We start from the raw sequence: 27,382 nt of genomic DNA on the forward strand, positions 1-27,382 counted from the left end.
CTGATTTTTTGAACTGGTTTAGTTGGTTGTTTTTCTTTGTTCTCTAAAATATCACTATGTTGGTAAAATGATATGGGTGATATCTTTGACTTATACATAAACTGAATTTAAGTGAGGCAGAATTGCTTGGGGCCATCAGCTTCACTTTCTCATCCAGAGTCATCAGAATCCAGTGGCAGGACAAACATCAAGATGACAGAAGAAGGACCATGATCCAGGTGATGACTCTGGTGTTTTTGAGATCCTACCAAGCACTCCATTGCTTTTGGGTGGGATATTCCCCAGGAAGTAAAGAAGTATGAACTTGGGTCATTTTTGGCAACTCCTATACTTTGGCTTCTTGCTAAAGATCATGTGTCTTTAGGGCCTCCTAGTTGGTTCCTTAGTTCCAAGACAAAAGTTGGAGGAGTTGGGATCCCAACTTTGCTGTGTCAAAGAGGATTGTTGCCTGAACCAGGAAGAGATTCCATTTGATAGGTTTAGAAGAAGAGACCAAAGAAAAGAGACCAAATCCTGCCTGCGATACTTACTTACTACTTGTGTGACCTTGGCTGGTGGTCCTTGGCTGTATATTGCAGCTACTTTATCTGTAAAATGAAGAGGCTGTATTGGATAGCTGTTCAATTTTATGCATATATCAAGAAAGCATCATAGATCTAAAACTGGAATGTTTTAAATAAGCACCCTTATTTTATAGATAAGGAAGTTGAGACTGGCAGGAAATTTAAGATCCTTGCCCAAGGTCACTCAGGGAGGTAGAAGAAACTGTGAAGCCCACACAATGAAGATTTCTTTTCTCTTATACAAATACAAATCTTTTCCCAACTCCCAGCAGAAATCTCCATTTTTTTCTGTTGCCTTGTGCCTTGAAATCTAGCAATTATTTGACCTGCTTCTTCATTTCTTTCTCTTTAAAAAACAAGGATATCTTTAAATTTTGTTGTTGTTCAGTCATTTAGTATGTTCAGTCTTTGTGACTCCATGGACTTGTCCATGGGGTTTTCTTGACAAAGATATTGGAATGATTTATCTTTTTTTCTTCTCCAGTGTCTTCCTTCCTGACTCTGGGCCCAATCCTCTATTAATTGCTGCACCACTTGGCTGCCATATACTTTTTAATAATTGTTAAAATTTTAAAAGTGCTCTTTTCAAGGTACCCAGGCTTCTGCTGAAATTAAACCCACCCATACCCTCTCATTTTGTCCAATTCAGGGGGGAAAATCTGAGAAGCTCACAACTAGAAGATTAGCCACTGGTGATGAATTTTTTTTTTAAACCACAGCAAATCAGGAAACAGTCTAGTAAGACCTAGTGCAGCTGAGATTGTCATCAGTGGGAAGTACACCCACACTGATGAAATCATGGATCCTTGATGTAAATATTGCTATTATTATCATTATTACTCAGCCCCCCTTTTCTGAGTCCACAAAGAAGATGTTCCAGCTTGGAAGTATACCTAAGATGAGGGAGAACTTTTCTAAAGCAGTGGGGAGAAAAGCTCATGATGGTTTACATAGAAAAGAATTCAGAGCTTGGCAAAAATGTGAAGTAGGGGAAGTTTATCTTCAGCACTCTAGACTTTACAGAATTATGCTTCTTTCTTTACCTACCTTGGCCAAACACTGCCCAGACTAACCCTGCCCTAGAACATTTTACTTCTGTTGTTCACTGATTCTTTGCACCCTCACTTGGGGTTTTCTTGGCAAAGATACTGGAGTGGTTTGCCCTTTCCTTCTCCAGCTCCTTTTACAGGTAAGGAAACTGAGGCAAATAGGATTAAGAGATTTGCCCAGGGTCAAACAGCTAGTTAGTGTCTGAGGCTGGATTTGAATTCAGGTCTTCCAGATTCCAATCAACTTTTCTATCCCTTGTGCCACCTAGCTGCTCAAAGCTTCTTATTCCTCAAAGATATGTGTGTGGGGAGGGAGGGAAGACTTTAAAATTCATTTACTTTAAGTTCCTCAGTTGAGAAATTAAGTTCTTGTCACATGAGGAAGTAGAAGCCTGGAGAGATGAGATTATTTGTTCAAGGTTACAAGACTAGTTGGGGTCAATGTGGGGAATAAAACTTATCATCCCTTGTCCCTTGATACAAAGCTTTTTCCATTGGACTATGTTGCCCCATCAGCCTAACAAACTTTGTTCTGGACCTGTTTCTTAAGAACCTTTTTTAGCTGGGAAATATTAAGGGATCATTTAACGTACCAAATTCTTACTAATGTATAAGTGGCAAGAGAACCTACAACTTTTTTTGTTCTAAGTGGAATAAAAGGGACTAATTAGGAAGAAGTCCTTACAAGATAAAATGTTAGCCATGGGAGTAATTTTGGTAGACTCATGCTCCTTCTCACAACACTTTGTTTTCTTTGTTGCTGCTTTTCTTCTGTAAGACTTTCTGCTTTGCCAGGACAGATGCTTACCAAAATCCTGGAATCATCATCTTTCCTCTTCTCCTATTGATCTGTATTACCATTTCTCCTTTCCCACTCTTCCCCATCCTTTTAACAAATCAAGTGACATAGCTAATCCATAAATTTGATAGTGTGTTTGACAATTCCATGTAAACTAATGACTTACTGCAGTATAGTCATGGCCTCACATTAATGTGAGTATTTTCAATAGTGCATTTCAAAACCCAGTCATGCTTTCTTAATGCTACACTGTTCTTACTAATTCTTAAATATAGAGGGGAGGGAAAGTGGGTTTCAGAGGGTTAAGAATTAAACTCCAAATCATAGAGTTATTAAAATTGTGGCAGAACTCAAAATCAGGAGTGAGGACTAAGTGTTGTTGCAACTTTACTATGCATGTCCAGAATGCCACAATGAACCTTGATTGGTGGAAAAATAGAGTACTATATAGAGGGGAAATATGTTTTGTTTTTTTCTTCTTCTGTCAAATTGGCCTTTAGGAGGCCCTTAGTTCACATCTCACAGACTTTAGTTTCCTCTACTTATATATAGGCTTGATCAAACTAGTAGGTAAGTCCCTAATCAGCTAGAGGCCTGAAACTTATTCTTTTTTTTTTTTTTTTACTCAGTTACTTATAGCAACGACCCCAATCTTCTGGACTTCTTTTCTTTTTTAAAAATTAATTATTATAGCTTTTTATTTACAAGATCTATGAATGGGTAATTTTTCAGCATTGACAGTTGCAAATCCTTTTGTTCCAACTTTTTCCCTCCTTCCCCCCACCCCTTCCCCCAGATGACAGGTTGACCAGTACATGTTAAATATATTAAAGTATAAGTTAAATACAATATATGTATACATGTCCAAACAGTTATTTTGCTGTATAAAAAGAGTCAGATTTTGAAATAGTTACAGTTGGCCTGTGAAGAAAATCAAAAATGCAGGCAGACAAAAATAGAGGGATTGGGAATTCTATGTAGTGGTTCATAGTCATCTCCCAGAGTTCTTTCTTTGGGTGTAGCTGGTTCAATTCATTACTGCTCTATTGGAACTGATTTGGTTCATCTCATTGTTGAAGAGAGCCACATCCATCAGAATTGATCATCACATAGTATTGTTGTTGAAGTATATAATGATCTCCTAGTCCTGCTCATTTCACTCAGCATTAGTTCATGTAAATCTCTCCAGGCCTTTCTGAAATCATCCTGCTGATCATTTCTTACAGAACAATAATATTCCATAATATTCATATACCACAATTTATTCAGCCATTCTCCAATTGATGGACATCCACTCAGTTTCCAGTTTCTGGCCACTACAAAGAGGGCTGCCACAAACATTCTTGCACATACAGTGGACTTCTTTTCTAATAGTTATAGTAAGGGAGGTAAAGCCTTTGAATTGTGTCTAATAGCAGCAATGAAAGGATTAATCTCTTTACCCCTGCTGGATTTCTGACAGCAGAAATATTCTGACTTAGTCTTGTTAATATGGTCTCCACACTGTGACTGTAGTACTCATATATTGGATGATGTATATCCAGAGGCTTTGCCCTCTCATAATTTCTCTGAGAATGAGGTAGCCAGGCTTATCAATTTCATGGTGTCAGGGTTCTGCAACAGAAACAGATAAGAGCTTATTGTGGGAGAAATATGCAGCTCTGCGAGGTCTGGTGTGTCTAGTTAGCTTTTTCTAGGTGTCTGTGCTCTCTTATATTGCATATGGACCTGAGGAAACCTTGCACATCAGACTGTGCTGCAAGCAGCCTGAGGTCTCAGGCACAGACAACAATGTTTTATTGTTCAGGTGATGAGGATCTTGCACAAAGTCATCAACAGTTGCTTTCCTGGCAAGGTTTAGTCCTGCTCTATTTTCTCAGGCAGAGGAAAGACATCCTGAAGTGATAGTCCATGGTACTTTCCTTCAGGGAAATTATGAGAAAGTAGTAAGGCATGGCTAGCTGAGTGCTTTGGGCTCATTGAAAGTAAGTTCATGTACAACTACAAAGAATTATTATCTTTGGATTTGCACTCCAGGGCGAGGGTGCTCTTAGTACAGAGCTCACAGATTTGGAATTCACTTCCTTGGTGGTCCAAAGAGCCCAGACCTGTTGGTCTTTGCCACATGCCCTGAAGGGTAGCAAGGGTAGCTGTGCTCTAGCCCTTCCCTTAGCAGGACTGGGTGAGTCCTATTGTTAGATACCAGTTTTGGATTTAGGAATGTGAAAGTGCCTAGAGGTTATCATTTGTGTGGGTAGATTTTACAAACTAAAGCAAGGATATGTTCACTTTTCCCTCCTTTGTTGAAGAAAGCTGGAAACTGTCCAGAATGAAACTGTACAGAGAGAAGGATAATCATTTCCAAAGGGTGAAAGAAAAAAAAGTGGAGGAGGAGGAGGAGGAAGAAAAGGAGAAAGAATAAAAGGAAAAGAAGGGAGAAGAGGAAGAAAAAGAAGCAGAAGGAGAAGAAGGAAAAAAAAGAAGAAAGATCAGCATTTGAAGCTGGTATTTCCATTATAACACCATTATTCCCAACTCAGAATTGTCCTATTCAGTGGAAAGTTTGAATAGAAGTCTGTGGGATAAGAAATGGCAAATTCTTATGTTATGAATATAACTACCAAAGCCTTCTCTTCTTCCCTCCTTCCTATTTTCATCAAGGGTACTACTATCTTCCCTGCACCTAGACTCAACCTTGGGGTCCTCTTCCAGTCTTCTACTCCCTTTGTCCTACAAATTACATTGTTTGTCAAGTGCTATCAACTGCATGAATGAATTGAATGAAAAAGTACTTGTTAAGTGCTTATTATGTGTAAGATTCTATGCTAAGGACACAAATTTTAAAAACTCAAACAGTCCCTATTCTCAAGGAGCTCACATTCCAACTGGGGAGACCATACATAGAAGGCAGATGGTGCTTAGGGTACAGCAGACCTTAGGGTGCAGCAACAAAGCAGGTGATGATCTTGTCTCCACTGACAGCATAATTTAATGTCACATATGTTAAAATCATAGTCCTTTTTGATGTTGAAACATTTGACAATACCCAGACTTTTCCCAGTCTTTAGTAGCTGGGATGACAAGAATGCAGATATCACTGTAATGTATCTCTCACATTTCTTCTCTCTTTTCTAGATCTGGGGCCACCCATCCCCAGTTTGAGTATTTATTACCTTTGCCCTGAATTTTTGTAATAATACAGATCTTTCCCACTTCCAGTCTCTTTCCTCTTCATTCTATGTAGAGTAGCTAGAGATTGGTCTTCCTCAAGCACAGGTTTGCTCACTTCACCATCCTGTTGAAAAATGTTAAGCATTCCCATTGCCTTCTAGATAAAGACCAAATTCTTCAGGATGCCATTAAACATTAATTCAGCCATAAGAAAGGCACTACACTAGGTCTTGGGGCATAAAGACAATAATAAAATAACATCCTCAAAAATCTATGTTCTACAGGAGGAAGCATAATTCATATAAAATAAATAAGTAAATAATTTATTTTCTGACTCTCTGTGTGTCTTCTGTCTCTGTCTCTCTGTTTCTGTCTCTCTCTTTCTCTTTGCCTGTCTATTTCTCTTTGTTTCTCTGTGTACCTCTATTTTTCTGTCTTTTTTACACATACATGGACATATGTGTACATACACACACACACACACGCACACAAGATTTTCAGGACCCATTATGCCATCCAGTCTGTAGTGTACATAACTAGAAAAATTTCCAGCAAACTTGGGAAGAGCTTAATGTCAAGAGGATCAATAAATCTCACTGTTTTTAATTGGCTTTTCTATTGTAGCTTTCACTGGGCTTATAATTATGCAATAATCTGTCAGAATTGTATTGTTCTGATTTCTGTGAGTTTGTGAGCTCAGGATTTGGGCAACACTTTCCTGTTCTGCCTCCTTAGAAAACAGAAGTTTCTGATTTGTTAACTTGACTCCTAATCTACTTTTCCATTTTTTATCTCGTGCTCCTCCCCTTTGTGTTCTGCACATTCCAGCCAAATTGGACTACTCACCATCCTCCAAACACATCCTGAACTTTTCATTTTTGTGGATTTGCTCACATTGATTCCGTGCTGGCAAAGGACTTCCTACAAAAGTCCTTTCCTTCACTTACTTCGCTATTAGATATCAATCTAATCCATACTTCAAAATCAAACTCAAATGCTACCTTTTTCATAATACTTTCTCTATTGACTCACAGCATTTTTGTGAATTCTTAGAGTTGGAAAATAGATCGATCAAATGTTACTTAATCCAATCCCTACTTACCTGCACAAGTAACTGCCCAAAAAATATCCCTGAAAAATGGTCAATCATCTATACTTGCAGTCCTTCAGTTCAACTATGGATATCTCCTTTTTCCATTCAAATACAAAATTTGAATGCTTATTTCAAGAGTTGGGTGTTCTCCTTATGTACTAATTACAGATGTTTTAGACCCAAAACCATATCTTCCTCCTCCTCTTCCTCCTCTTCTTCTTCTTCTTCTTCTTCTTCTTCTTCTTCTTCTTCTTCTTCTTCTTCTTCTTCTTCTTCTTCTTCTTCTTCTTCTTCTTCTTCTTCTTCTTCTTCTTCTTCTTCTTCTTCTTCTTCTTCTTCTTCTTCTTCTTCTTCTTCTTCTTCTTCTTCTTCTTCTTCTTCTTCTTCTTCTTCTTCTTCTTCTTCTTCTTCTTCTTCTTCTTCTTCTTCTTCTTCTTCTTCTTCTTCTTCTTCTTCTTCTTCTTCTTCTTCTTCTTCTTCTTCTTCTTCTTCTTCTTCTTCTTCTTCTTCTTCTTCTTCTTCTTCTTCTTCTTCTTCTTCTTCTTCTTCTTCTTCTTCTTCTTCTTCTTCTTCTTCTTCTTCTTCTCTTCCCTCCCTCTCTCTTTCTTTCTTCCTTTTTCTCCTCCTCCTCCTCCTCCTCCTTCTTCTTCTTCTCTTCCCTCTCTTCCTTTGCTGCTTCTTTTTTATTTTGAGCCTAACAACCATTAACAAACACAAACATTTAAAAAAAGGATTATAAGAAACTATGAACTCAGGCCCAGCAACCTTGTTGTGAGTCTGTCAAATAATCATCATTCCAAATATATATGAAGACATTCATCAGAAGGCTGAATTGACTAATTTTTTTGACTATGGAAACTCAAAAAACTGTTCGCTGAAGAGTGAAAGGGTTGCCATCTTCATCAATCGAGGGACTTATAACGTTGATAAAATTCACAAATCTATTAGAGAATGTAAATATATATATATATATATATATATATATATATATATATATATTCCAACCTGTAGTTTATTTGCCAGAGTACATACCTTATTATCCTCTACTAAATCAAGACCTCCTTGATCATAGGAAACATCTTAATTATCTTTATAACTCCAAGTAGCCAGCACACTATCTTGTATTTTAAAAGTTGTTTAATTCTTTTTCTTTGATGTGGCCTTTGATTTCAACTCAAATTAAACCTTCAATCCAGTGAAGACAAAGAACATGGTAGAACAGGAAAGTTCAAGGCAGTATCCAAAGTCTATCAGCAGGAAGAGAAGAGAAGAAGTTGGCAATAAATTAATTAGATAAAGTCATGCTGGTAATTGGTTTCCTGCCTGAGACCCTCTTAACAGAAAAGGACAGCTGAGTATTGCTTCTGTTTACATTAAGGCTTGGCAGGAATCTGTTGATTTCTAATCAAAGACAGATGAAAATTACCTAAAATATCACAAGAAAAGGTAAAAAAAAATTGGGATAAATTGAGTTTCATTTTATAGTTTCCCCTAGTCTTGGAAAATCATCCACACAGCATAATGAATAGTATAATAAATAGACAATTAGTTCATCATAATACTTAGCCACAGGGCAGCTAGGTGGCACAATGGGAAGAGCACCATTTCTGAAGTCAGGAGGACCTGAATTCAAATCTGGCCTCAGACATTTAATATTTCTTAGCTGTGTGACCTTGGACAAGTCAACCCCAATTGCCTCAGCACAATAATAATAATAATAAAACAATTCTTAGACACAAGAGCTACCAAGAACTTAATTTAATGTTTCAAATAGTCACAAAGGAAATAAAGAGGACTTGCTATTTTGTTTCTGATTCTGATCGCAAGGAGAAACTAGTTGTAATAGAAATGAAGAAATCTTGAGAGAAAGTGAGCATTTTAGCTTAGACTTTATGATAAAGGAGAGGAAAGATGGTCAAAGACTGGTAGATACTCTAAAGTTCTAGTAGCATTCATATTCTGTAAGAGTCACCAAAATCCCATGGAGAACTTACTAAAAAATTATTGGCATTTTTATATCACTTTAAAGTTTTCATAGTGCTTTGTCTATATCATTTCATTAAAGACTCAAGCTTTTGAGGCTTATACTATAAATTGTTATGTTTATGAAATTATTATTATCCCCATTTTACAGATAAGGAAATGGAGAATCAAAGATTTAAGTGACTTGACCAGGGTCATACAATGTCAGACACAGGATTTGAACCTTGGCCTAAGTCTTATACTCTATGTATTATGCCAAACTTCCTTTCATTCTACAGTTGATGAGGGCAGAATAGGGGGAATATCAGATATACATATATATATACATAAATAGAAGGCAGCATATAATTGGGACAAATGAAATACTTAGAAAAAATACTTTAAGAATATTTGAAGATAATGCAAACCTGTAGTGTGTGTTTGTGGGTGGTGATGGTGAGGAAATAAAAAATACTTTACAGATAAGGTAGCTGAGTATCGAAGTAAAGATGGATTCTGAAAGGCTGAGATAAAGAGAGAGTCCATTTTAAGCATGGCAGTTCACCTGTGTAATGGAGATTGGGGATGTCATACTGTATTCTGATAGTATTTCCTATTCCAATTTGATCACAACCCCGAGTGAATGAAGGGAAGAATGTAAAATTAAATTGGGCCTGGAAATGTCAGACTAAAGAGTTTGTTGGTACTTCATTCAAGAAGTAATAGGGAAACCCTGAAGGTTTTTGAACAGGGAAATGACTTCAATTAATTCACAATCACATATCAAGTACCTATTGTAGACCAAAAAATATAGTGAATACTGTGGAGATGAATCGAAAAGTGAGATTTCCTGCCCTCAAGGAGCTTACATACTGTTTGGGGGAGAGAATGTGTTTATAAATAAACATACATAGGGTATATTCATATAAAATCTTGGGGATGGGAAGAGTGTTCACTTATAACTAGTCAAATGGCATCTTGAAGGAGGTGGTTCTTTAGCTAGATCTTGAAGACTGCTAGAAATTCCAAAAGGGAAAGATGAGGAAAGAGAACATTTTAGGCATGGGGGCAGCCTGTACAATATAAAAAAGGGGGAAGATGGAGTGTTGCACATGAAAAATAATGAGAACAAGTTGGCTAAAGTACAGAGTGAATGAGAGGTACTAGCATGTGGTTATCCTGCAAGGATAGATTGGAATATAATTATGAAGTTATTTAAATGGCAAATAGAGCTTATATTTTACTCAAAGGACAATAGGGAACCACAGAAGGTTATTGAGCAAAGGAATGATATGGTAAGACCTATGCTTTGGGAATATCTATTTTGTACCTGTATGTAAGATTGAAGAGAAGAAAGCTTAGATGCACAGAAGGTGATTGCAATAGTCAGATCCATGACTTTGAAAGATTGCCTTTTTGGGTAAAGATTGGAGGTTTGAACAAATAGAAAAAGGAAGGTCAGTTAGGACATGTACCAACAGAACACAACAATTTATGAAGGCCAGAATGAAGAAAGAAGTCATGTGAATGGAGAGACAGGACTGTTATAAGAGATATTGTAAAGATAAAATTGATAGAAGTTAGCAAGTGATTGGATATAAAATGAGGAAAAGTTAAAACAAATGGTTTGGGAAATTTTCTATCTAGGGTAACTCAAAAGACAAAGGAAATAGGCAAAGTAGGAGGAAAGATAGATTTTAGGGAACTGTAAAATGATTAATTCAGTAGAACTCATGATGCATTTGCAGGGCTAGAGAGAAATGCAGATGGAGAAATATGACATGCAATTAGAGATGCAGCTTTGGAGTTCAGGGGAAGGAGTAGAACTAGAGAGACATATTTGGGAGTCATTTTATTGTTTAGTTATTTTCAGTCTTGTCCTATGCTTTGTGACTCCATTTGGGATTTTCTTGGCAAATATATCAGCGTGATTAGCCATTACTTTTTCTACCTCGTTTTACAAATGAGGAAACTGAGGCAAGCAGGGTTAAGTAACTTGCCCAGTGTCAGATAGCTAGTAAGTATCTGAGGTCAAATTTGAAGTCATTTCTTCCTGACTCCAGGCTGGGCATGCTATCCATTGAGTTACTTAGCTGCCCTGGGAGTCATTATATAGAGGTAAAAACAGTCATGAAAAAGGATAAAGTCACTCAAGAGAAAGTCATACAAAAGAAGAGAGACTAGAACATAACCTTGAGGGAGTCCCATATTGAGAAAGTGGGAAGGGGATGATGAACTGGTGAAGTAGAGAGAGGATCAGAAGATCATGAAAGCCAGGGGAAGAAAAAGAATTCATGAAGATAGGGCTGAATAATAATAATAATAAAAATAATAAGCACTTATAGAGTGACTCTGAGGTCTGCATAGGTTATCTTGGATCCTCCTTACAATCCTATGAAGCTAATATCAAAAACATTATTAGTACTATTTTAAAGCTGGGAAAACAGAGTAAGCGAATTTAAATAACTTGTTCATGGTCACATAATAACAAAAGCTGCATTTGAATCCCAGTCATTATCACTTGAAGTCTAGCACTTTCCCCATTATGACATTGCCTGTATCATAGAAAAGTGATGAAGATGAAACCTGAGGAAAGACTCTCATATTTAATGATTTAAAAGGTCACCAGATTAAAAAGCTTTGAGAAAGCTTTTTCAGTGGAGGGAAGCTCAAAAGCCAGATTGCAAAGGTTTTGTTGAGTAAAGAGATGGTAAAGAAGTAGAGAAATCTGGTATATGCTATGCTATTTTTCCTAGTAATTTAGAAGTGACAAGGGAGAGATATCTAGAACTCTGACTAACAGGAGCTAGGCAGTTGAGAGTACAGTGACTGGATGGAGTAATGGTCTGCCAATAAGGAAGACCTGAGTTCAAATCCTACTTCAGATAGTTACAAGCTGTGTAATTGAAGGCGAATCCCTCTTTCTCATTCTCCTTATCTATGAACTGAGGATAATAATTGCACCTATCCCATAGGATTGCTGTGGGGATAGGAGGGTAGTGGGAAGGGAGGACAAGTTAGTTTAGAAGAGGGAATTTTCCACCTTCCCTTTAATGTAGAATGAATACTGGGAATAGGTCAGAGAAGGAAATTGAAGTTTTGGAATAGGTAGGTTAGGAGAAGGGGAGTACAATAGGGAGTCTATACAGATAACTGAAGCAGAAATGATAAGGGGACAAGCAACAAAATGACAGAGAACAGAGCCTTATTGGACTTGTTAAATAAGAGTTAGACTAGAAAGGAAGGAAAGAGGATAGCAGAGTTGAAAATCAAAGAAGAATTTAAAAAACGAGTCTAAGAGAGGACAAAGATCAGATTTAAGAAAAGTGAGAAAGTGGGAGAAGTGAAAGGATAGGAGTTTGTGATCAGAAATGGAACTTTCAACATTCACATTTTTGTAGATAGAATATTGATGACCATTGGATTGAAAAGGAATGACTACTCATCTATGGATAGATGAAATAGAGATGCCTGATGAGCTTACAAGATTGTGTATTTCAAAAGTCAACGACACAAATACTGAAGCCACCAAGAATGAAGGCAGGGGTTTGGTCTAGTGAAAAGGATAGCATTCAGAGAAAGAATTGATAAATAGAAATATGTAGAAAACACATACACACCTATATACACATATGTGTGCATATACACACATATATACCTACCTAAATGTGTTTACTTATATATACACATACATACATTTATACAAATATATACATACAAACATACATTATTTTGTGTCAAATGATAGCCATTTCTGTGATGGGGCGGGGGATGAGGGAAAAGAAATAAATTTACATGATGACTTTATTATACATTTAAAATGAATAACAAGTTTTAAATAATGGATTTTCAGTTTCATGTGCAATCATCTTTTTATTATACTATGTTATGGAAATGCTTGTTTATTCCATAAAATGAAAAAATTTTAAAGATGATTGCAAACCTAGGAACCAAATTACTTGAGAAAGAAAAGACAATGACCCATGAGTCAGTAATGGTGGCAAGAAGAACCTGGATAGGATTATTTAAGCAAATTGATTGATATTCAAAGAAATAGAGGTTGTAAATGGTGGCAGATGAAATGCTACATTGATAGTATCTGCAGTCAGAGGACAATCCAACAACTTTTCAAATAATTTTATTGATACTTTTTGTAGCTCCCACAAATTTCAATCCTTTTCAACAAAGAATTTTTAAAAAGAGGAAATAGGATGGGAAAAAGTTCAACAAAACGAATCAACTTGTTGAAAAAAGTCTGATTGATGTAGAATTTCACACCTTTGATGCTTGAGCTTTGGCAAAGAAATGGAACAGAGAGATGGCTTCTCTTTTTTCTTCTTTGGGACCAAGTGGTGCAGTGGATCTAGTGCTGGGTTTCCAGTCAAGAAAAATTGAGTTCAAATCCAGCCTGATACTAGAACAAGTCACTTCATAATCTCTCTGACTCAATATTTATAAAATGGGAACATTCCAAAACAATTTCAATAGGCTTGGATGGAAAATGCAATTTGCATCCACATAGAGAATTTTGTAGACTGAATATGGATCAAAACACACCATTCTCACCTTTCTTGTTGTTATTTGCTTTTTCTTTCTCATAGTTTCCCCCTTTCGTTCTGATTTTTCTTTAACAAAGTGACTAAAATGGGAACATGTTTAAAATGATTGCACATGTATAATTTATATCAGATTGCTTGCTGTCTTGAGGAGGAAGGGAGTAAGGGAAGTGGGAGAAAAAAATTGGAATTCATAATCTTACAAAAACAAATGTTGAAAACTATCTTTACATGTAATTGGAAAAATAAAATACTATTGAATTAAAAAAAACCAAAAAAAATAAAATGGCTATATTAATAGCATCTACTTCTGAGAATTATTGTAAGGATCAAAAAAAGATAATAATTGTTAATCACTTAGAGCACCTGGCACAAATAAGCACAAATAAACTAAATACATGTTATTTTTATCATTGATTTTTGACATTTATTAAATACTAGTATGTATAAGTAACTGGACATCTGTCTGAGACAACTTCTGCCACTTAAAGGGTAGAGACTTGAATGGGCCATTGTCTCATAGTGGGGAAAAACAGGATCACCATTAATAATATTCTTTAAGGAGATTTTTTTAAGATGAGGAAGGAACATCTATGGGGATCCATCATTCTCTCTTTCTTGCCAGATTAAAAGATGTCACAACCAAAAGATGTCCCCAAAGTCATGGACACCCTGTTGAATGGAATAATCTCTTTTTTGTTACCGATTCCAAATGTTGTTTCTCTTCCTTATCTTCTCAATTCTAAAATGTGAGTACTTCAATTCAGGTATGTGCCTAATGCTATGGTTTCAGTCTCTATGCAGAACCATAGACTGCCAAGTGATTAGAATTCTTAGCTGAATAGCTTTGGCCATCACAGTAACTGGTTTTACTTTCCTACTAAAACTAAAATAAAAGGCTATCTTTTCAGCTTACAGCTTCAACACCTGCAGCCCCAGTCCCCATTAACAGCCATATTGTTCAGAGAGAACAGCAGTAGCAATGAATGCAAATGAGTTAAATGGGATGGCCTGGCACCTAATGGCATATACTATTATTTGACATTGCAGAGGTCACAATTCCCTTGTCTCTCCATTCTCTTAAAATCAATCTTTCTATTAAGCATAAAGGATACAATGGGTCACAAGGGCTATTTGAGACAATGGTGAAGGGGGAGGAGGAGAAGGGCTGGTGATTTATCTTCATGTGCTTTTGATTAAAATTTCCATAAGTTCTGCTAGTTATCAATCTGCAACACAAATGATGGGTGGAAGCCTCAACGGGATGGAGAAGGGGAATATGCTCCATGGGGTCAGCAGTCTTTTACCGCATCTGTACAGAGCACAGGGTGGGATAATTATATCACATTCTAACGCTAACAATCAGCCTCAGAAATCAATTCATGAGATCATAGATTTAGAAATGAAAAGGAACTTAGCAGACATTAAATACAATCCCATCATTTTACAGACAAGGAAATAGAGGCACAAGGTTGTTAAGTGACACAGTGTCACACAGCTAGGAAATTTTGAGGTGATTCAAATTTCAGCACTTTTATATACGGTATCACCTAGATACCTAAAGAGAAATTATTTCAAATTCCATTTTTTTTTTTTTGGCTTTTTATAGGTGTGTCCTAGAAGTATGGCATTGCAGAGGATATAGCAGTATTTTAGAGGAAGAACTGACCTCAGCCAGACAGAGAGGAGACAATATGGAGAGAGCTTTAGGCCTGAATTCAAGAAGACCCAAGTTGAAATTTTGCCTCAGGTGCTTATTAGCTATGTGACCCTGGTCAAGTCATATAATCTTCAATTTCTCTCCTTCAATTTCTTCATCTATAAAATGGGGATTATTAATAATACTTCAGAGAGCTGTGAAGATCATAAATATAATAATTGTTAATCACTTAGCATAGCACCTGGCACATAATAATTGTTATGTGAAAGTTAGTTACCTCAGTGGCCACATAGTCCAATCCATACGTGAAAAAGAATTTCTTCTTCGTACTCAATAAATGGTCATCCAGATTTTTCTTGAAAATATTTTTCGGGAAACCTACTTGTTTGAAGGCAGCCCATTAAACTTTCAATTTAACATAGATTTAGAGAGTCAGTCAGTGAGCAAGCATTTATTCAGCACTTAGTATCTGTAAGGGACAAAGGCATACACATAAGTATAACAAGCCTAGGATCAAAAAGACCCCTTTTCCTGAGTTCAAATCTGTTTGCAGACACTTGCTAGTGGTAAAATCCTGGGCACGTCACTTAATCCTGTTTGCCTCAGTTTCCTCATCAGCCAAATGAGATGGAAAAGGAAATAGTAAACCTTTCCAATATCTTTGCCAAGAAAACCCCAAATGAAGTCACAGAGTTGGACGTGATTGAAAATGACTAAACAACAGCAATAGCAAAAGCATTTGTGAGACACTGTGCTAATTGCAGGAGATAAAAAGAAAGACAAAAACACAATTCCTGCCTTCAAGGAATTTATGAGGCAAACAAAATGCATATAATAATGTATATAAAAGGTATAGCTATATCTATATAGCTTATACGTACATGTATACACATACAAATATGCATGCATGTGAATATATGTGAAATATAGAAACAGGTGTGTTTGTATATACATAGATAAACATATGTATACACATACTCACAAATGTGTATATATGTGAAATATATAACCAAATGCATTTATACATATATGCATGCACATGTATTTGTGTACATGTAAGTATACATCTGTGCAAAATATATGTGAAATAGGTTTATATGCACATATACAAATATGTATATATGCAAATGGGCTACATATATGCAACTTCCCTATATACATATACATGCATGCACAGTACACACATAAGTGTTTTGGATATGTATATATTTATACAATATACATGTACACATTTATAAGTATAACACACACATCTATACATACACAATGTACACATACATATTTATATAAACACATAGTACACATATAAATGTATCTACACATATATATTTAAACACACATATTCATACATACATGCACAAATGCATAATTCATATATACATATTTATATACAAATGTATATGCGTACACATATACATATATACACATGTTATATACCTGCATATAAGTGCATGTATGAATACATATGGATATGCATATTCATATATACATATATGTTTAGATATGTATATACACACATATCTATCTGTCTATCTGTCTATCCATGAAACAGTGAGAGATGGGTGGGAAATAGAGCAATATATGATCAAATACTAAATATGTGATACAGCTTGTAAGCACTGTGGGTGACTAGCGAAGTGAAAGATTGATGAGCAATGGCCTAATCAGAGAAAGTTTCTTAAAACAAATTAGTTGCTGTCTGAATTTTTGCACCAGAAATTAAGGAACCAGTGGTTCCCTGATTGCCTTACATATATGTGGATCCTACTTCTCTGCCATTGATATTGCAGAATTCAGGCAATAAATTATTTTGTTCAGGTCCCTTAGAGCTGCTCAGAAAAGTTGGTTTACTCAAGCTCACAAACTAGTTCTTAAGAGAATGGACTCGAACAAAGACCTCCTGATTCTTTTCATTTCAGCCAATCATTCAGTCAAGAAGTCTTTTTTTTTCCTCTCAGCATTATGGGTTGGCACTTCATTTTCTTCAGGGCTCTAATGTTTGGCTCTTGCTCAAAGAAAGGAGCTGAAAAAGTCATGTGGCAAAATCCTTCTTAACTGACAACCCCTTAGGGATAGGAGTGACCAGAAGTATATATAAGCAGGGAGGATATTGGCAATGATGATAGGTTGGTGTGAGGTCATTGTGCTTGAGTTAGTTCATCAGGAAATTCTGATAAAGAATTCACCATTCCTTATAGGAATAGCCTATCCTGAACTCCAAACACTAGCAGATTCTTTAGTATTAATCATCTGGGGGCTATGTTATCATGGGAAATGCTTTGCAACTCATAATGCTATGTTTAAATCAGCATCTGAATAATAACCATGGTTTCACCTTAGCTTCCTCCTTTTCAAAACCCCTAAAGCATTGCTAAGAAAATCATCCCATGACAGTGAATAAAAATAGAATTACAATTTGTACCTGTCCCCCTTTACTACCTTTATCTTAAGGTTCTTAAAGCATATTTTCAGACATAATAGCTGTTTTAGATGGATCCCTGGGGTGCTGCATCATTGCTGATGGCATTAATGGTCTAAGGTTCCCTGAATTTTGATTGATTGCTCTAATCTGTGGAAACTATTTCAGGACATAGATTTATTATTATTAAGCCTGTAAGATGGTGTCAGGGTCAAAGCAAGCCAATGATTTGTGTTGGGATGCAAACATGGCATAGTAGTAAATGCGATCATTTAATAAACACCAATGGCAGGAGAGAATAATGTTTCATCTACCACTGAATGTCTCACAGCTCACTCATATAAAATTATTGTGGTGATAGGTCATGATGTGTGCCATTAGTCTACACTGGGAAAGAAATCTAAAATAGGACCTCAAAATGTAACTTACTCATTACCTGTTTAGTTATTGACCTCCTCCAGTAATGGAATGGCTATTCAATTATTCTAGAAGGGCATAATATCAGCTTTGGGAGAGACCTGGGCAGATCATCATGACCTAGCCTTCTGCTATCTGGTTCCCTTGTGTCTGGAATTGGGAATTATCAGAAACATTATTTGGATGCTGATATTATCTGAGCTCTATGTCTGTCATGCAGAAAGCAGGCGGTATAGTCAGGGAATGAAACATTCTGGACTTGTTGACAGAAAACCTTAGTTTGAGCCACGACTCTGCCACTTTTTAGTTCTAGCTTTAGAACTAATCTTTGCTTAATCTTTCAAAGCCTTAATTTTCTCATCTGCAAATAGGTGAGTGATAATAGCATTTACACTAAATAACTTACAGTTTTACTGTATAGAAAGCACTTTCTAAACCATTACATAAATATAAGTTATCATTCTAAGAAAAATAGTTAAAGAGGGAAGGCAGCCACTAATGCTTTGAAAACAATGATTTCCTAAGAGCCCAAGCACCCAAAGTATGATGCATGGGCCAGTACAGTCCACTAAGTTCTGGGGTTTGGACCACTTAAGATCTTTGGCCCAAATTTTTTACCTAATTAGCTAGAACACATTAACTAGAAACCTGCTTGCTGCTGCAATTGTATAACTGCCAGGCATCATGCTAGCAGGCCTGGATCAATTAGTAATTATAATTGAAATGGAATTTAATTAACTAAATCATTAAATTTATGTAGCCTGCACATGTGAACTTCTAATCACATTTCTCATTACTGAAAAATTTGCTTTCTACCTCTACCTTATATGAGAAGACTTTCCTGATTTCTCCTTCCTCAGTTGTTCATAGTCTCTCTCTCTCTCCTCAAATTATCTTGTGTTTATTTATGTTTGTATGTTGTACCTATCCCCCAGTAGATTGTAAGCTCCTTCAGGGGAAGAACTGCTTTTTTAACTTTAATTTGTTTTAATTCATAATTGGTACTTAATAAAAGTTTGTTGAAATCAAAATTATAATTAAACAATAACAATGCAGAAGCTACCTACTTGCAACTAATGTATTTATTCATTAACTCATTTACTTATTCATTCATTTTTCACTTATTTAAATATTTATCTGTCTTCTTATTTATATATTTTTTCAATTAATCAAAATCTATTTTTTTCTCTTCTTCGCCCCAACAGAAAATGAGAAAAAAAATAGTAAAACAAATTCCTTGTAACAAACATGGAAAGCAAAGCAAAATCAATTCCATATTGGCTATGTTCAAAACTTAGATGTCTCATTTTGCACCAAATCTATCAACTCTCTGTCATTACATAGGTAGCATGTTTCTTCAGCAGTCCTTTGGAATCTTAATCGGTAATTGTGTTGATGAAAATTCATAAGTTTTCAAAGATGTTTGTGTTTGTATTGTTGTAACTATTGTATAAATTCTCCTGACTTCCAGTTGCAACTAATTTAGGAAGACCTTGAAGGCACAGCTGGCATCAAATAGTTAGCATTTAAGGTATGCATAGACCAGCAAGAATCTGAATTTAGAAAATTGTGGGAAGGTCACAACAGAACATAGACTACTCTGTTGAACCATTTATTTAACTTTTCAGTCAGGTCCCTAGATCATATCTCCTTTCGTGCTACTCAGGCTTTGTTTAACCCTTGTATTAACTCTTGATTTTGGTCTAGAGCCCGTCTGCAGCCTCTAACCTCTCTGTATAGTCCTCCATATTTCCCTTAACCAATGCTGAACCTTTCCAGTGCTTCTAGCCCCTCTTTCAGCAGATGCATCTAGATTGTGTCCTTTCCTTACTCTGTAATGAAAGAAGTTTCAGACTGCATCATACAAAATTCTCAATTTCAGTCCAAGGCAGGCCTTTTGTCTCCTCTGTAGAAGCCTCGAAGTACAGTATAGGATTTCTGTTCTTGGTTATCTTTTACCTTCTTCCTTTCCTCTTTCTAAGAAGTCTCAAAGTTAAGTATTAGCAACTCAAGAAAATTGCTAATGCAAAAGAACTATCTAGAAGGCTAATCTTGATGGGTGCTGTGGCCAGGTCTAACTCAAGCCAGTTCAGTGAACTGGAATGAAATTGTAGATTCATATACTGTATAATAGTTAATAAAAGGTCACTTATTTAACCATAACATGAAAAGCATATTAAACAAGGATCTGATTAAATTGTGGGCAGCTTTCCTGACTCTGCATTTGACATTATGGAGAACTGGTGTTTAACCATAGGGGCTTTTAATCAATTAGTCAGTCAATAAGCACTTATTAAGTCCTGGTTACTGGCAACTAGAGAGCTGGGCTTGGAATTAGCAAGACCTGAGTTCATGTGGCCTCAGATACTTGCAATTTGTGTGATCCCCGGGCAAATAATTTAACTCTACTTACCTCAGTTTCCTCATCTGTAAAAAGAAAATGGCAAACTATTCCAGCTTCTTTGCCAAGAAAACCACAAATGGGGTTAGGAAGAGTAGAATATGACTGAGCAATAGCACCAAGTTTTCCTGCTTCTACATTTGGCATTTTGGAGAAATAGTGAAAAATTTGAGGGAGAAACTCCTGACTCCTCAATAGTTGGTTAATCAAAAAACATTTATTAACTAATTTCTGTTCATTGGCTTTTCAACTTAGGCCACAAGGTAACTATATCAGTAATTTTGATCTTAGTTCTCTGAGCCAATAAAGTATCAAAAATGTAGTAACCTGAAAAGAAAAATTAATTCAGCCTGCATGCGTAGGTTTTTCTCTCTGTTGGTATTTTTAAAATTAAAAACATTTGATATATATATATTTTTAAAATTTGAGTTCTAAATTCTTTCACGCTTGCATTTCCTTTATCTATTGAAAAGGCAAGCAATATGCTATCAATAATACACATGAAGTTGTGTAAAATATATTTCCCTATTGGCCATGTTGCAAAAAAAAAAAAAAAAAAAAAAAAAAGGCAAAAAGCCGTCAAGAACTGCCATCATCATTGACATCATACAATATTATTGTTGCTATGTACAATGTTCTCCTGGTTCTGCTAATTTCACCTTGCTTCAGTTCATATATGTCTTTCTAAGTTTTTCTGAGAGCATCCTGCTTGTCATTTCTTATAACACAATAGTGCTCTATCACAATCATATAACAAAATTTATTCAGCCATTCCCCAATTGATGAACATCTCTTCACTTTCCAATTCCTTGTTAATGGACAGGTCTTTATGAAAAAAAAAATAACTCAGTTATGTGCCAGAGACCTTATTAGATCTTTCTCATGCTACAATAAGGACTTTCTTAGTGGCGCTTCCCAATCTTTGTTTGTAAATGATCCCTCTCTTCTAAGGAGAGTTTCACTGTTAAATAAGTTTGGTCATTTTGGTCATTTGGTCATTTAATTTGGTAGAAGAATTGGATAGGCCAAAGCTCAGTCTTAAGAAAACACATTTCTTTCTAATCATAACAGAAAATGAACAGCTGGAATATCACACAACACATGGAGGAAGTGGGATGTTAGGGTCCAATGAATTTGGTACAAAATGTTCTTTGCAATGTTTCATTGAAAAATACAAATAAATAAACTATGATTTCTCCTGTGGATAGGAAAGGCTATTCTGAATGTATTGGCATTAGAAAGAAAGATTCAATTTTAGCCAAAAATGGTTCTTGTGTCAGAGAAGTAAATCAGTAACAGATTCATGAACTAAAATTTTAGGCAATGGGCTGGTTAGGCAACTGATGATATGTCCACTATGGGTTTATGGTATGAGACTGACTCTCCTGCAGTAAGGAGAAAAATAAGGTGTCTATTCTGAGCTATTACATTCTCTGCCCTAGTCTTCCTTGAGAGAATAGGCACCTGTGATATGCTTAATTTGATTCAGGAAGTATAATTTGGGAGAGCAGAACAAAATAATTCTCCATGTGAAGTGAAGTGGCCAAAGTGGGGAATCAATTCTTATCCCTTGGACTTTCTAATTCTATTATAAGCACAATTAAAGTAGTACATGGTTCCCAAAGAATGTTTGATTAAATTTATAAAGCTTCACTTAGGAAAAAAAAATATTTTATGTGTAATAGTTTCAGTGGAAGTATAAATACTTGCTTTAGCTATGCTTTTGTGAACATAGGATGTATGCCCATTGATTTAGATACAAGTTATGTGACTCAAAAGTTTATAAATTTAGAGCTGAGAGGAACTTTAAAGGTAATTTAATCCAAATCCCTTATTTTATTTTGTTATTCAGTCATATCTCACTCTTCATGACTCCATTTTGGAGTTTTCTTGACAGACATTGAAGTAGTGTCCCATGTCCTCCTCCTGCTCATTTTATAGATGATGAAACTGAGGCACATAGAATTAAATAACATCCAAGGTCACATGGCTAGTAATTGTCTGGGACCAGATTTGAATTCAGAAAGATGTTTCAAATTTGGTGCTATATTCATTGCACCACCTAACTTCCCCTTATTTTACAGTTGAAGAAACTGGGATCTGGGGTGTGTCCAAAATCCCACTAATTGTAGACAGCATTGGACATTGACAGGATGACATAAGCCAGATGCTTACAAAATCTCAGGACTCTTTCCACTGTAACTTATAATTGCATAGATCAAGGAGACTGGCATCAGCCAGTGTAAGGCAACTGATAAAAGAGAGGTGGCACAAGGAATAGAATGCTGTATCTGGCAGAAGGATGAGTTTAAATCTAAACCCACTTATAACTGCATAACTTTGGGCAAATCACTTAAGCTCTATTAGTCTCAGTTTTCTCCTCTGTTAAATGGGAATGATAATAATAGCACCCACTTCCCAGGAATTGTAGAAAAGATAAAATGAGATATTTACAAAGTACTTTGCAAGCCTTAAGACTATTTGTATTATTATTGTTGTTATTTTTAATAGTAATAGTAGTTGTAGTTGCAGTAGTAGTGGTTGATAGTAGTAGTAGTGGTATAGGTATAGTAGTAGCAGTATAGCACTTACAAAAACAGTTAGTCAATTTGATTTTGTTCAATCCTTGGCTCCTGGAGAAGTATTTCCAGTCCCACTCCCATAGAAAATGGGGCAGTGGCCCATCTATCTCTGGGAAATGCTTTCCCAGTACGCTCTCTTAGTACTCTATCTACTGCACCATCTAGAGCTAGAAGAAACATCAGACGTCATCTAGTACAACTCCCAGTTTTACAGATCAGGCAACTGAGGCCTAGGAGATTTTAATTACTTGCTTAAGATAACACAAAGAATGCATGTAACGAATCCCAGACTTATGATGAAAAATACTATTCACCTTTAGAGAGAGAACTGATGAATTTTGAGTACAGATTGGAGCATACTTTTTTTAAAACTTTATTTTGTTGCTTTTTTTTTTGTAAAATGGCTATATGGAAATATGTTTTGTATGACTTCACGTGTCTAATTGATATCATATTGTGTACCTTCTCTGAGTCTGGGGGAAAGGCTAAAGGGAAAGAATTTGGAATTCAAAGTTTAAAAAAAGAATCCTAAAACTAACCAAATAAATATAAATGGACAAATATAAATATACATTATACAAATATCAATACAAATAAAAACAAACATAAATATAAAACAAACGAAATTCAGCACCAAAAACAAAAGAAAAAAAAAGAATATGCATGTGTCAGAGATGGGATTTAAATGCTTGCCCCACAACTTCAACAGCCTGAGTGTTGTAATATTGATCTTCTAACTATAGGCACCAGTACCCAGAGGTCTGGAATCACCTTGTCTTCACTGCCCAGCTCCTTAACCTCATCCCTTTGACAGCTTCTAGTATCATCTAGACATGATGTCCTTTGAGCAGACTCACTATAGATACTTCCACATCAGCCTGCTCCATTCTGTGACCCTCTTCCCCCCACCCTAAAAAACCAGTTTGTTTATTACAAGGGTACAATATAACTGCTTCAGAGCTTTGAAAACAGAATGTGGCACATTTACTTGAAGAGAGATATTTCAACATATTTGTTCAGAGTTCTTAGTACCAAGAGGCACACATTTTTATTAAAAATAATCTTCTCCAGATATGCACATAGTAATACCATTAACACTTCTTGCAAGCAAACAAACCTTACAGAATGAGTGTATTCTTTTTTTTTATTAATTTATTTATTTAACAGCCTTTTATTTACAGGTTATATATATGGGTAACTTTACAGCATTAACAATTGCCAAACCTCTTGTTCCAATTTTTCACCTCTTACCCCCCCACCCCCTCCCCCAGATGGCAGGATGACCAGTAGGTGTTAAATATATTAAAATATAAATTAGATACACAATAAGTATACATGACCCAACCATTATTTTGCTGTACAAAAAGAATCAGACTCTGAAATATTGAAAGCTTGTGAAGGAAATCAAAAATCCAGGTGGGCATAAATATAGGGATTGGGAATTCAATGTAATGGTTTTTAGTCATCACCCAGAGTTCTTTCTCTGGGCATAGTTGGTTCAACTCATTACTGCTCCATTGGAAATGATTTGGTTGATCTCGTTGCTGAGGATGGCCAGGTCCATCGGAACTGGTCATCATATAGTATTGTTGTTGAAGTATATAATGATCTCCTGGTCCTACTCATTTCACTCAGCATCAGTTCGTGTAAGTCTCTCCAGGCCTTTCTGAAATCATCCTGTTGGTCATTTCTTACAGAACAATAATAGAATGAGTGTATTCTTATAAAGTTACTAGTAAAATAAATGTGTATGTGTGTGGGGGGAGGCACTAGTCCTGTTCCAGCCCATCTCCCACTCAACTGTCAAAATGATCTTCTGAAAGGTCTGACTGCATTATTGTTTTTGTTGTTGTTTAGTCACGTCTGACTCATCATGACCCCATTTGAGATTTTCTTGGCAAACATATTGGAGTACTTTGCTGTTTCTTTCTTCAATGCATTTTATAGATGAGGAAATCAAGGCAAACAGTTAAGTGACTTGTGCTGGGTCACACAGTTACTAAGTGTCTAAGGCCAGATTTGAACTCAGGGAGATGAATCTTTCTTACTCCAGGCCTGGTGCTGTGTGGCACTATGGCATCATCTAGCTACCCCCTGGCTTCCTTACCTTTATAAACTCCAGTAGCTACCTATTACCTCCAGGATCAATCGCAAAAATGTCTTTTTGGGTTTTCAAAACTCTTTATAACCTGGCTCCCCCTTACCTTTCATATCTTCATGTCTATCCCTCCATATACTGTATGATCCAATGATCATAAGTCTCTTTACTATTCCCTGAACAAGACAATACATCTCCCAAATCCAAGCATTTTCTCTGGTTGTCCCCCTTGCCTGAAATACTTCTCCTCTTCAACTCCATCTCCTGTTTTTCTTCAAGTCCCAGCTAAAAATGTTAGTTTCTGCAAGACCTTTCTAATTTCTCTTCTAGTGCTTTTCCTCTTGATTATTTTCCATTTATTCCACATATGGAGTGTTTGTACAAAGTTGTTTTCATGTCATTTAACCCATTGGACCAAAATCTCTTTAAGGTTAGGGACTACCTTTTTGCCTTTCTTTGTATTCCTAGCCCTTAGCACAGTGTCTGCCACACAGCAAGCACTTAAATGTTTATCAACTCAATGACAAAGTATTTTGCCCTAAATCATACTGCAAATACAGGCAGGATTTGAATCAGGTATCCTACTTCCAAATCCAACTTTTTTTCCCCTGATACCTACTATATGACTTCCTGTATGTTGAAAAAATATTTTTATCCTGTTTTTTATACCAGGGACTGTACCAGTGGTAGGGATTTTTTTTAAAAAGGTCCAAAACAGTCTCTGTTCTCAAGGAACTTAAATTTTTTTCAAGGAGCTTATATTATACTGAATTTATTGAGTTAGTACACCTTATACAATTTATTAAGAAGAAAATTACAAGTTTTTTGACAACATTTTAAAGGCCATTTTGGAGCACAATGGGTCCATTTAATTGCTTAGAACATGGTGAGCTGAGATGTCACTCTGTTTCTGTAAACTCCCTCCCCACTATTCAACAACAGGATGGCATGCAACTCTATTAAGTTGCTTGGACCAGACTTCCTAACATTTCCTGGAAGCTGCTGGCTTTAAAAAAAATTGGGTACAGGGACAAAGAAACACTGGTGAAGGTCGCAATTAAAAATGGAATATTGTATGAAGTAATGGGGAGCATCTGTAATGAAACACACACCACTGTGAATGAAACAATGGAGGGACAAGTTCAGTCAGTCATTGCTTTGGGATACTGAGAAATGCTTCTTGAGGCATAAATTTGGGGTTGCAAATTTCATATATTGAGTTTTTGGATAATGAGACATACTCTCAATTAAAAAACCATTCACAGTTTCATAAAGACATGGTCTAAACAGCCTTTACAAAAACCCTATGTTCATTCAAATCCTTTGCCTCATCTTACAAAATTATATTTTATATGTGAGAGGAGAGGGGAGAGGAGAAGAAATTGGATGTGTGATTTGACCCAAACATAAGATCAGTGAGAATAGCCCCAGTATGGAATTGAGAGCCAGAAAAAACTGTGAAACCTATGTTCCTGGCAACAATGATTTCTTTGAGCCATCCCTTAAGCAAGTCTGAAGAATAAAGAGATTGAGGAGAATTGAGGAGATGGAATGGATATGGTACCTGAGATGAGGGGATTTTAAATGTTAGCAGCTAGGTGGTCCAGGGAATATAGTTTCAAATCGAGAAGACCTGAATTCAAATATAGCCTCATCTACTTGCTAACTGTGTGGCCATGGGCAAATTACTTAATCTCTGTTTGCCTCTGTTTTCTCAGCTATAAAATGGGGATAATAACAGCTCTTACTTTTTAGGGTTGCTGTAAAAATCAAATAAAAAAAATCTGTGCTTAGCACAATGACTGGCATATAGTAAGTGCATTATAAATGCTAGTTATTGTTGTTTTTGCTATTGTATTATTATTATTATTATTGCTATTGGAATCATTTCACATCATACCCAATAATAAATTCAGAATAGGCTCATGACATGAATATTAAAGATCATAGTACAAAAAAAAATGAGGCAAAGCAGATCATGTACCTTTCACAGTTTGGATAGGGTAAGAACTCTTATCCAAACAAGGGATAGAAGATAAACTGTATAATTCTGATGACATGAAATTCAGAAGCTTTTACCCTAAGATAAGATGGGAGCTAGTAAACTGGAAGGGATCTTTATAACAAATATCTTCAATACAGGTTTCATATGCAAGATATGTAGACATCTAACAGAAATATAAAAGACCAAAAACATAGTAAGACAACATATGGTAAACCTTTAATAAATGTTTGTCAACTGACTAAAATGCGTTCTTCAATAGATAAGTGATTAAATAAAATAGAATTTGCAAATTAATAATAACTATATTAAAATGTTTCAAATCACTAATAAGAAAAATGGATTAAAAAAATACAAGCAGAGCTAAGTGACTTTCCTGGGTTACATGGCCAGCAAGTATCTAAGGCTGGATTTGAACACAGGCCACTTTACTCCAGGGCCAGTTTAATATCCGTTGAACCCACTTAGCTATCCCTAAAAGAAAGAGATATTAAAACAATACTGAGGTTTCATCTCACACTCAGCAAGATGGTAAAGATGGTACTAGTCAATGTTGAAGAAGTTAGGGAAAGACAGGCATACTAATATACTGCTGGTGGAGCTATGAATT

Source organism: Sarcophilus harrisii, chromosome 1, assembly GCF_902635505.1.
Source record: "Sarcophilus harrisii chromosome 1, mSarHar1.11, whole genome shotgun sequence".
In the NCBI taxonomy this organism is placed as follows: domain Eukaryota; kingdom Metazoa; phylum Chordata; class Mammalia; order Dasyuromorphia; family Dasyuridae; genus Sarcophilus; species Sarcophilus harrisii.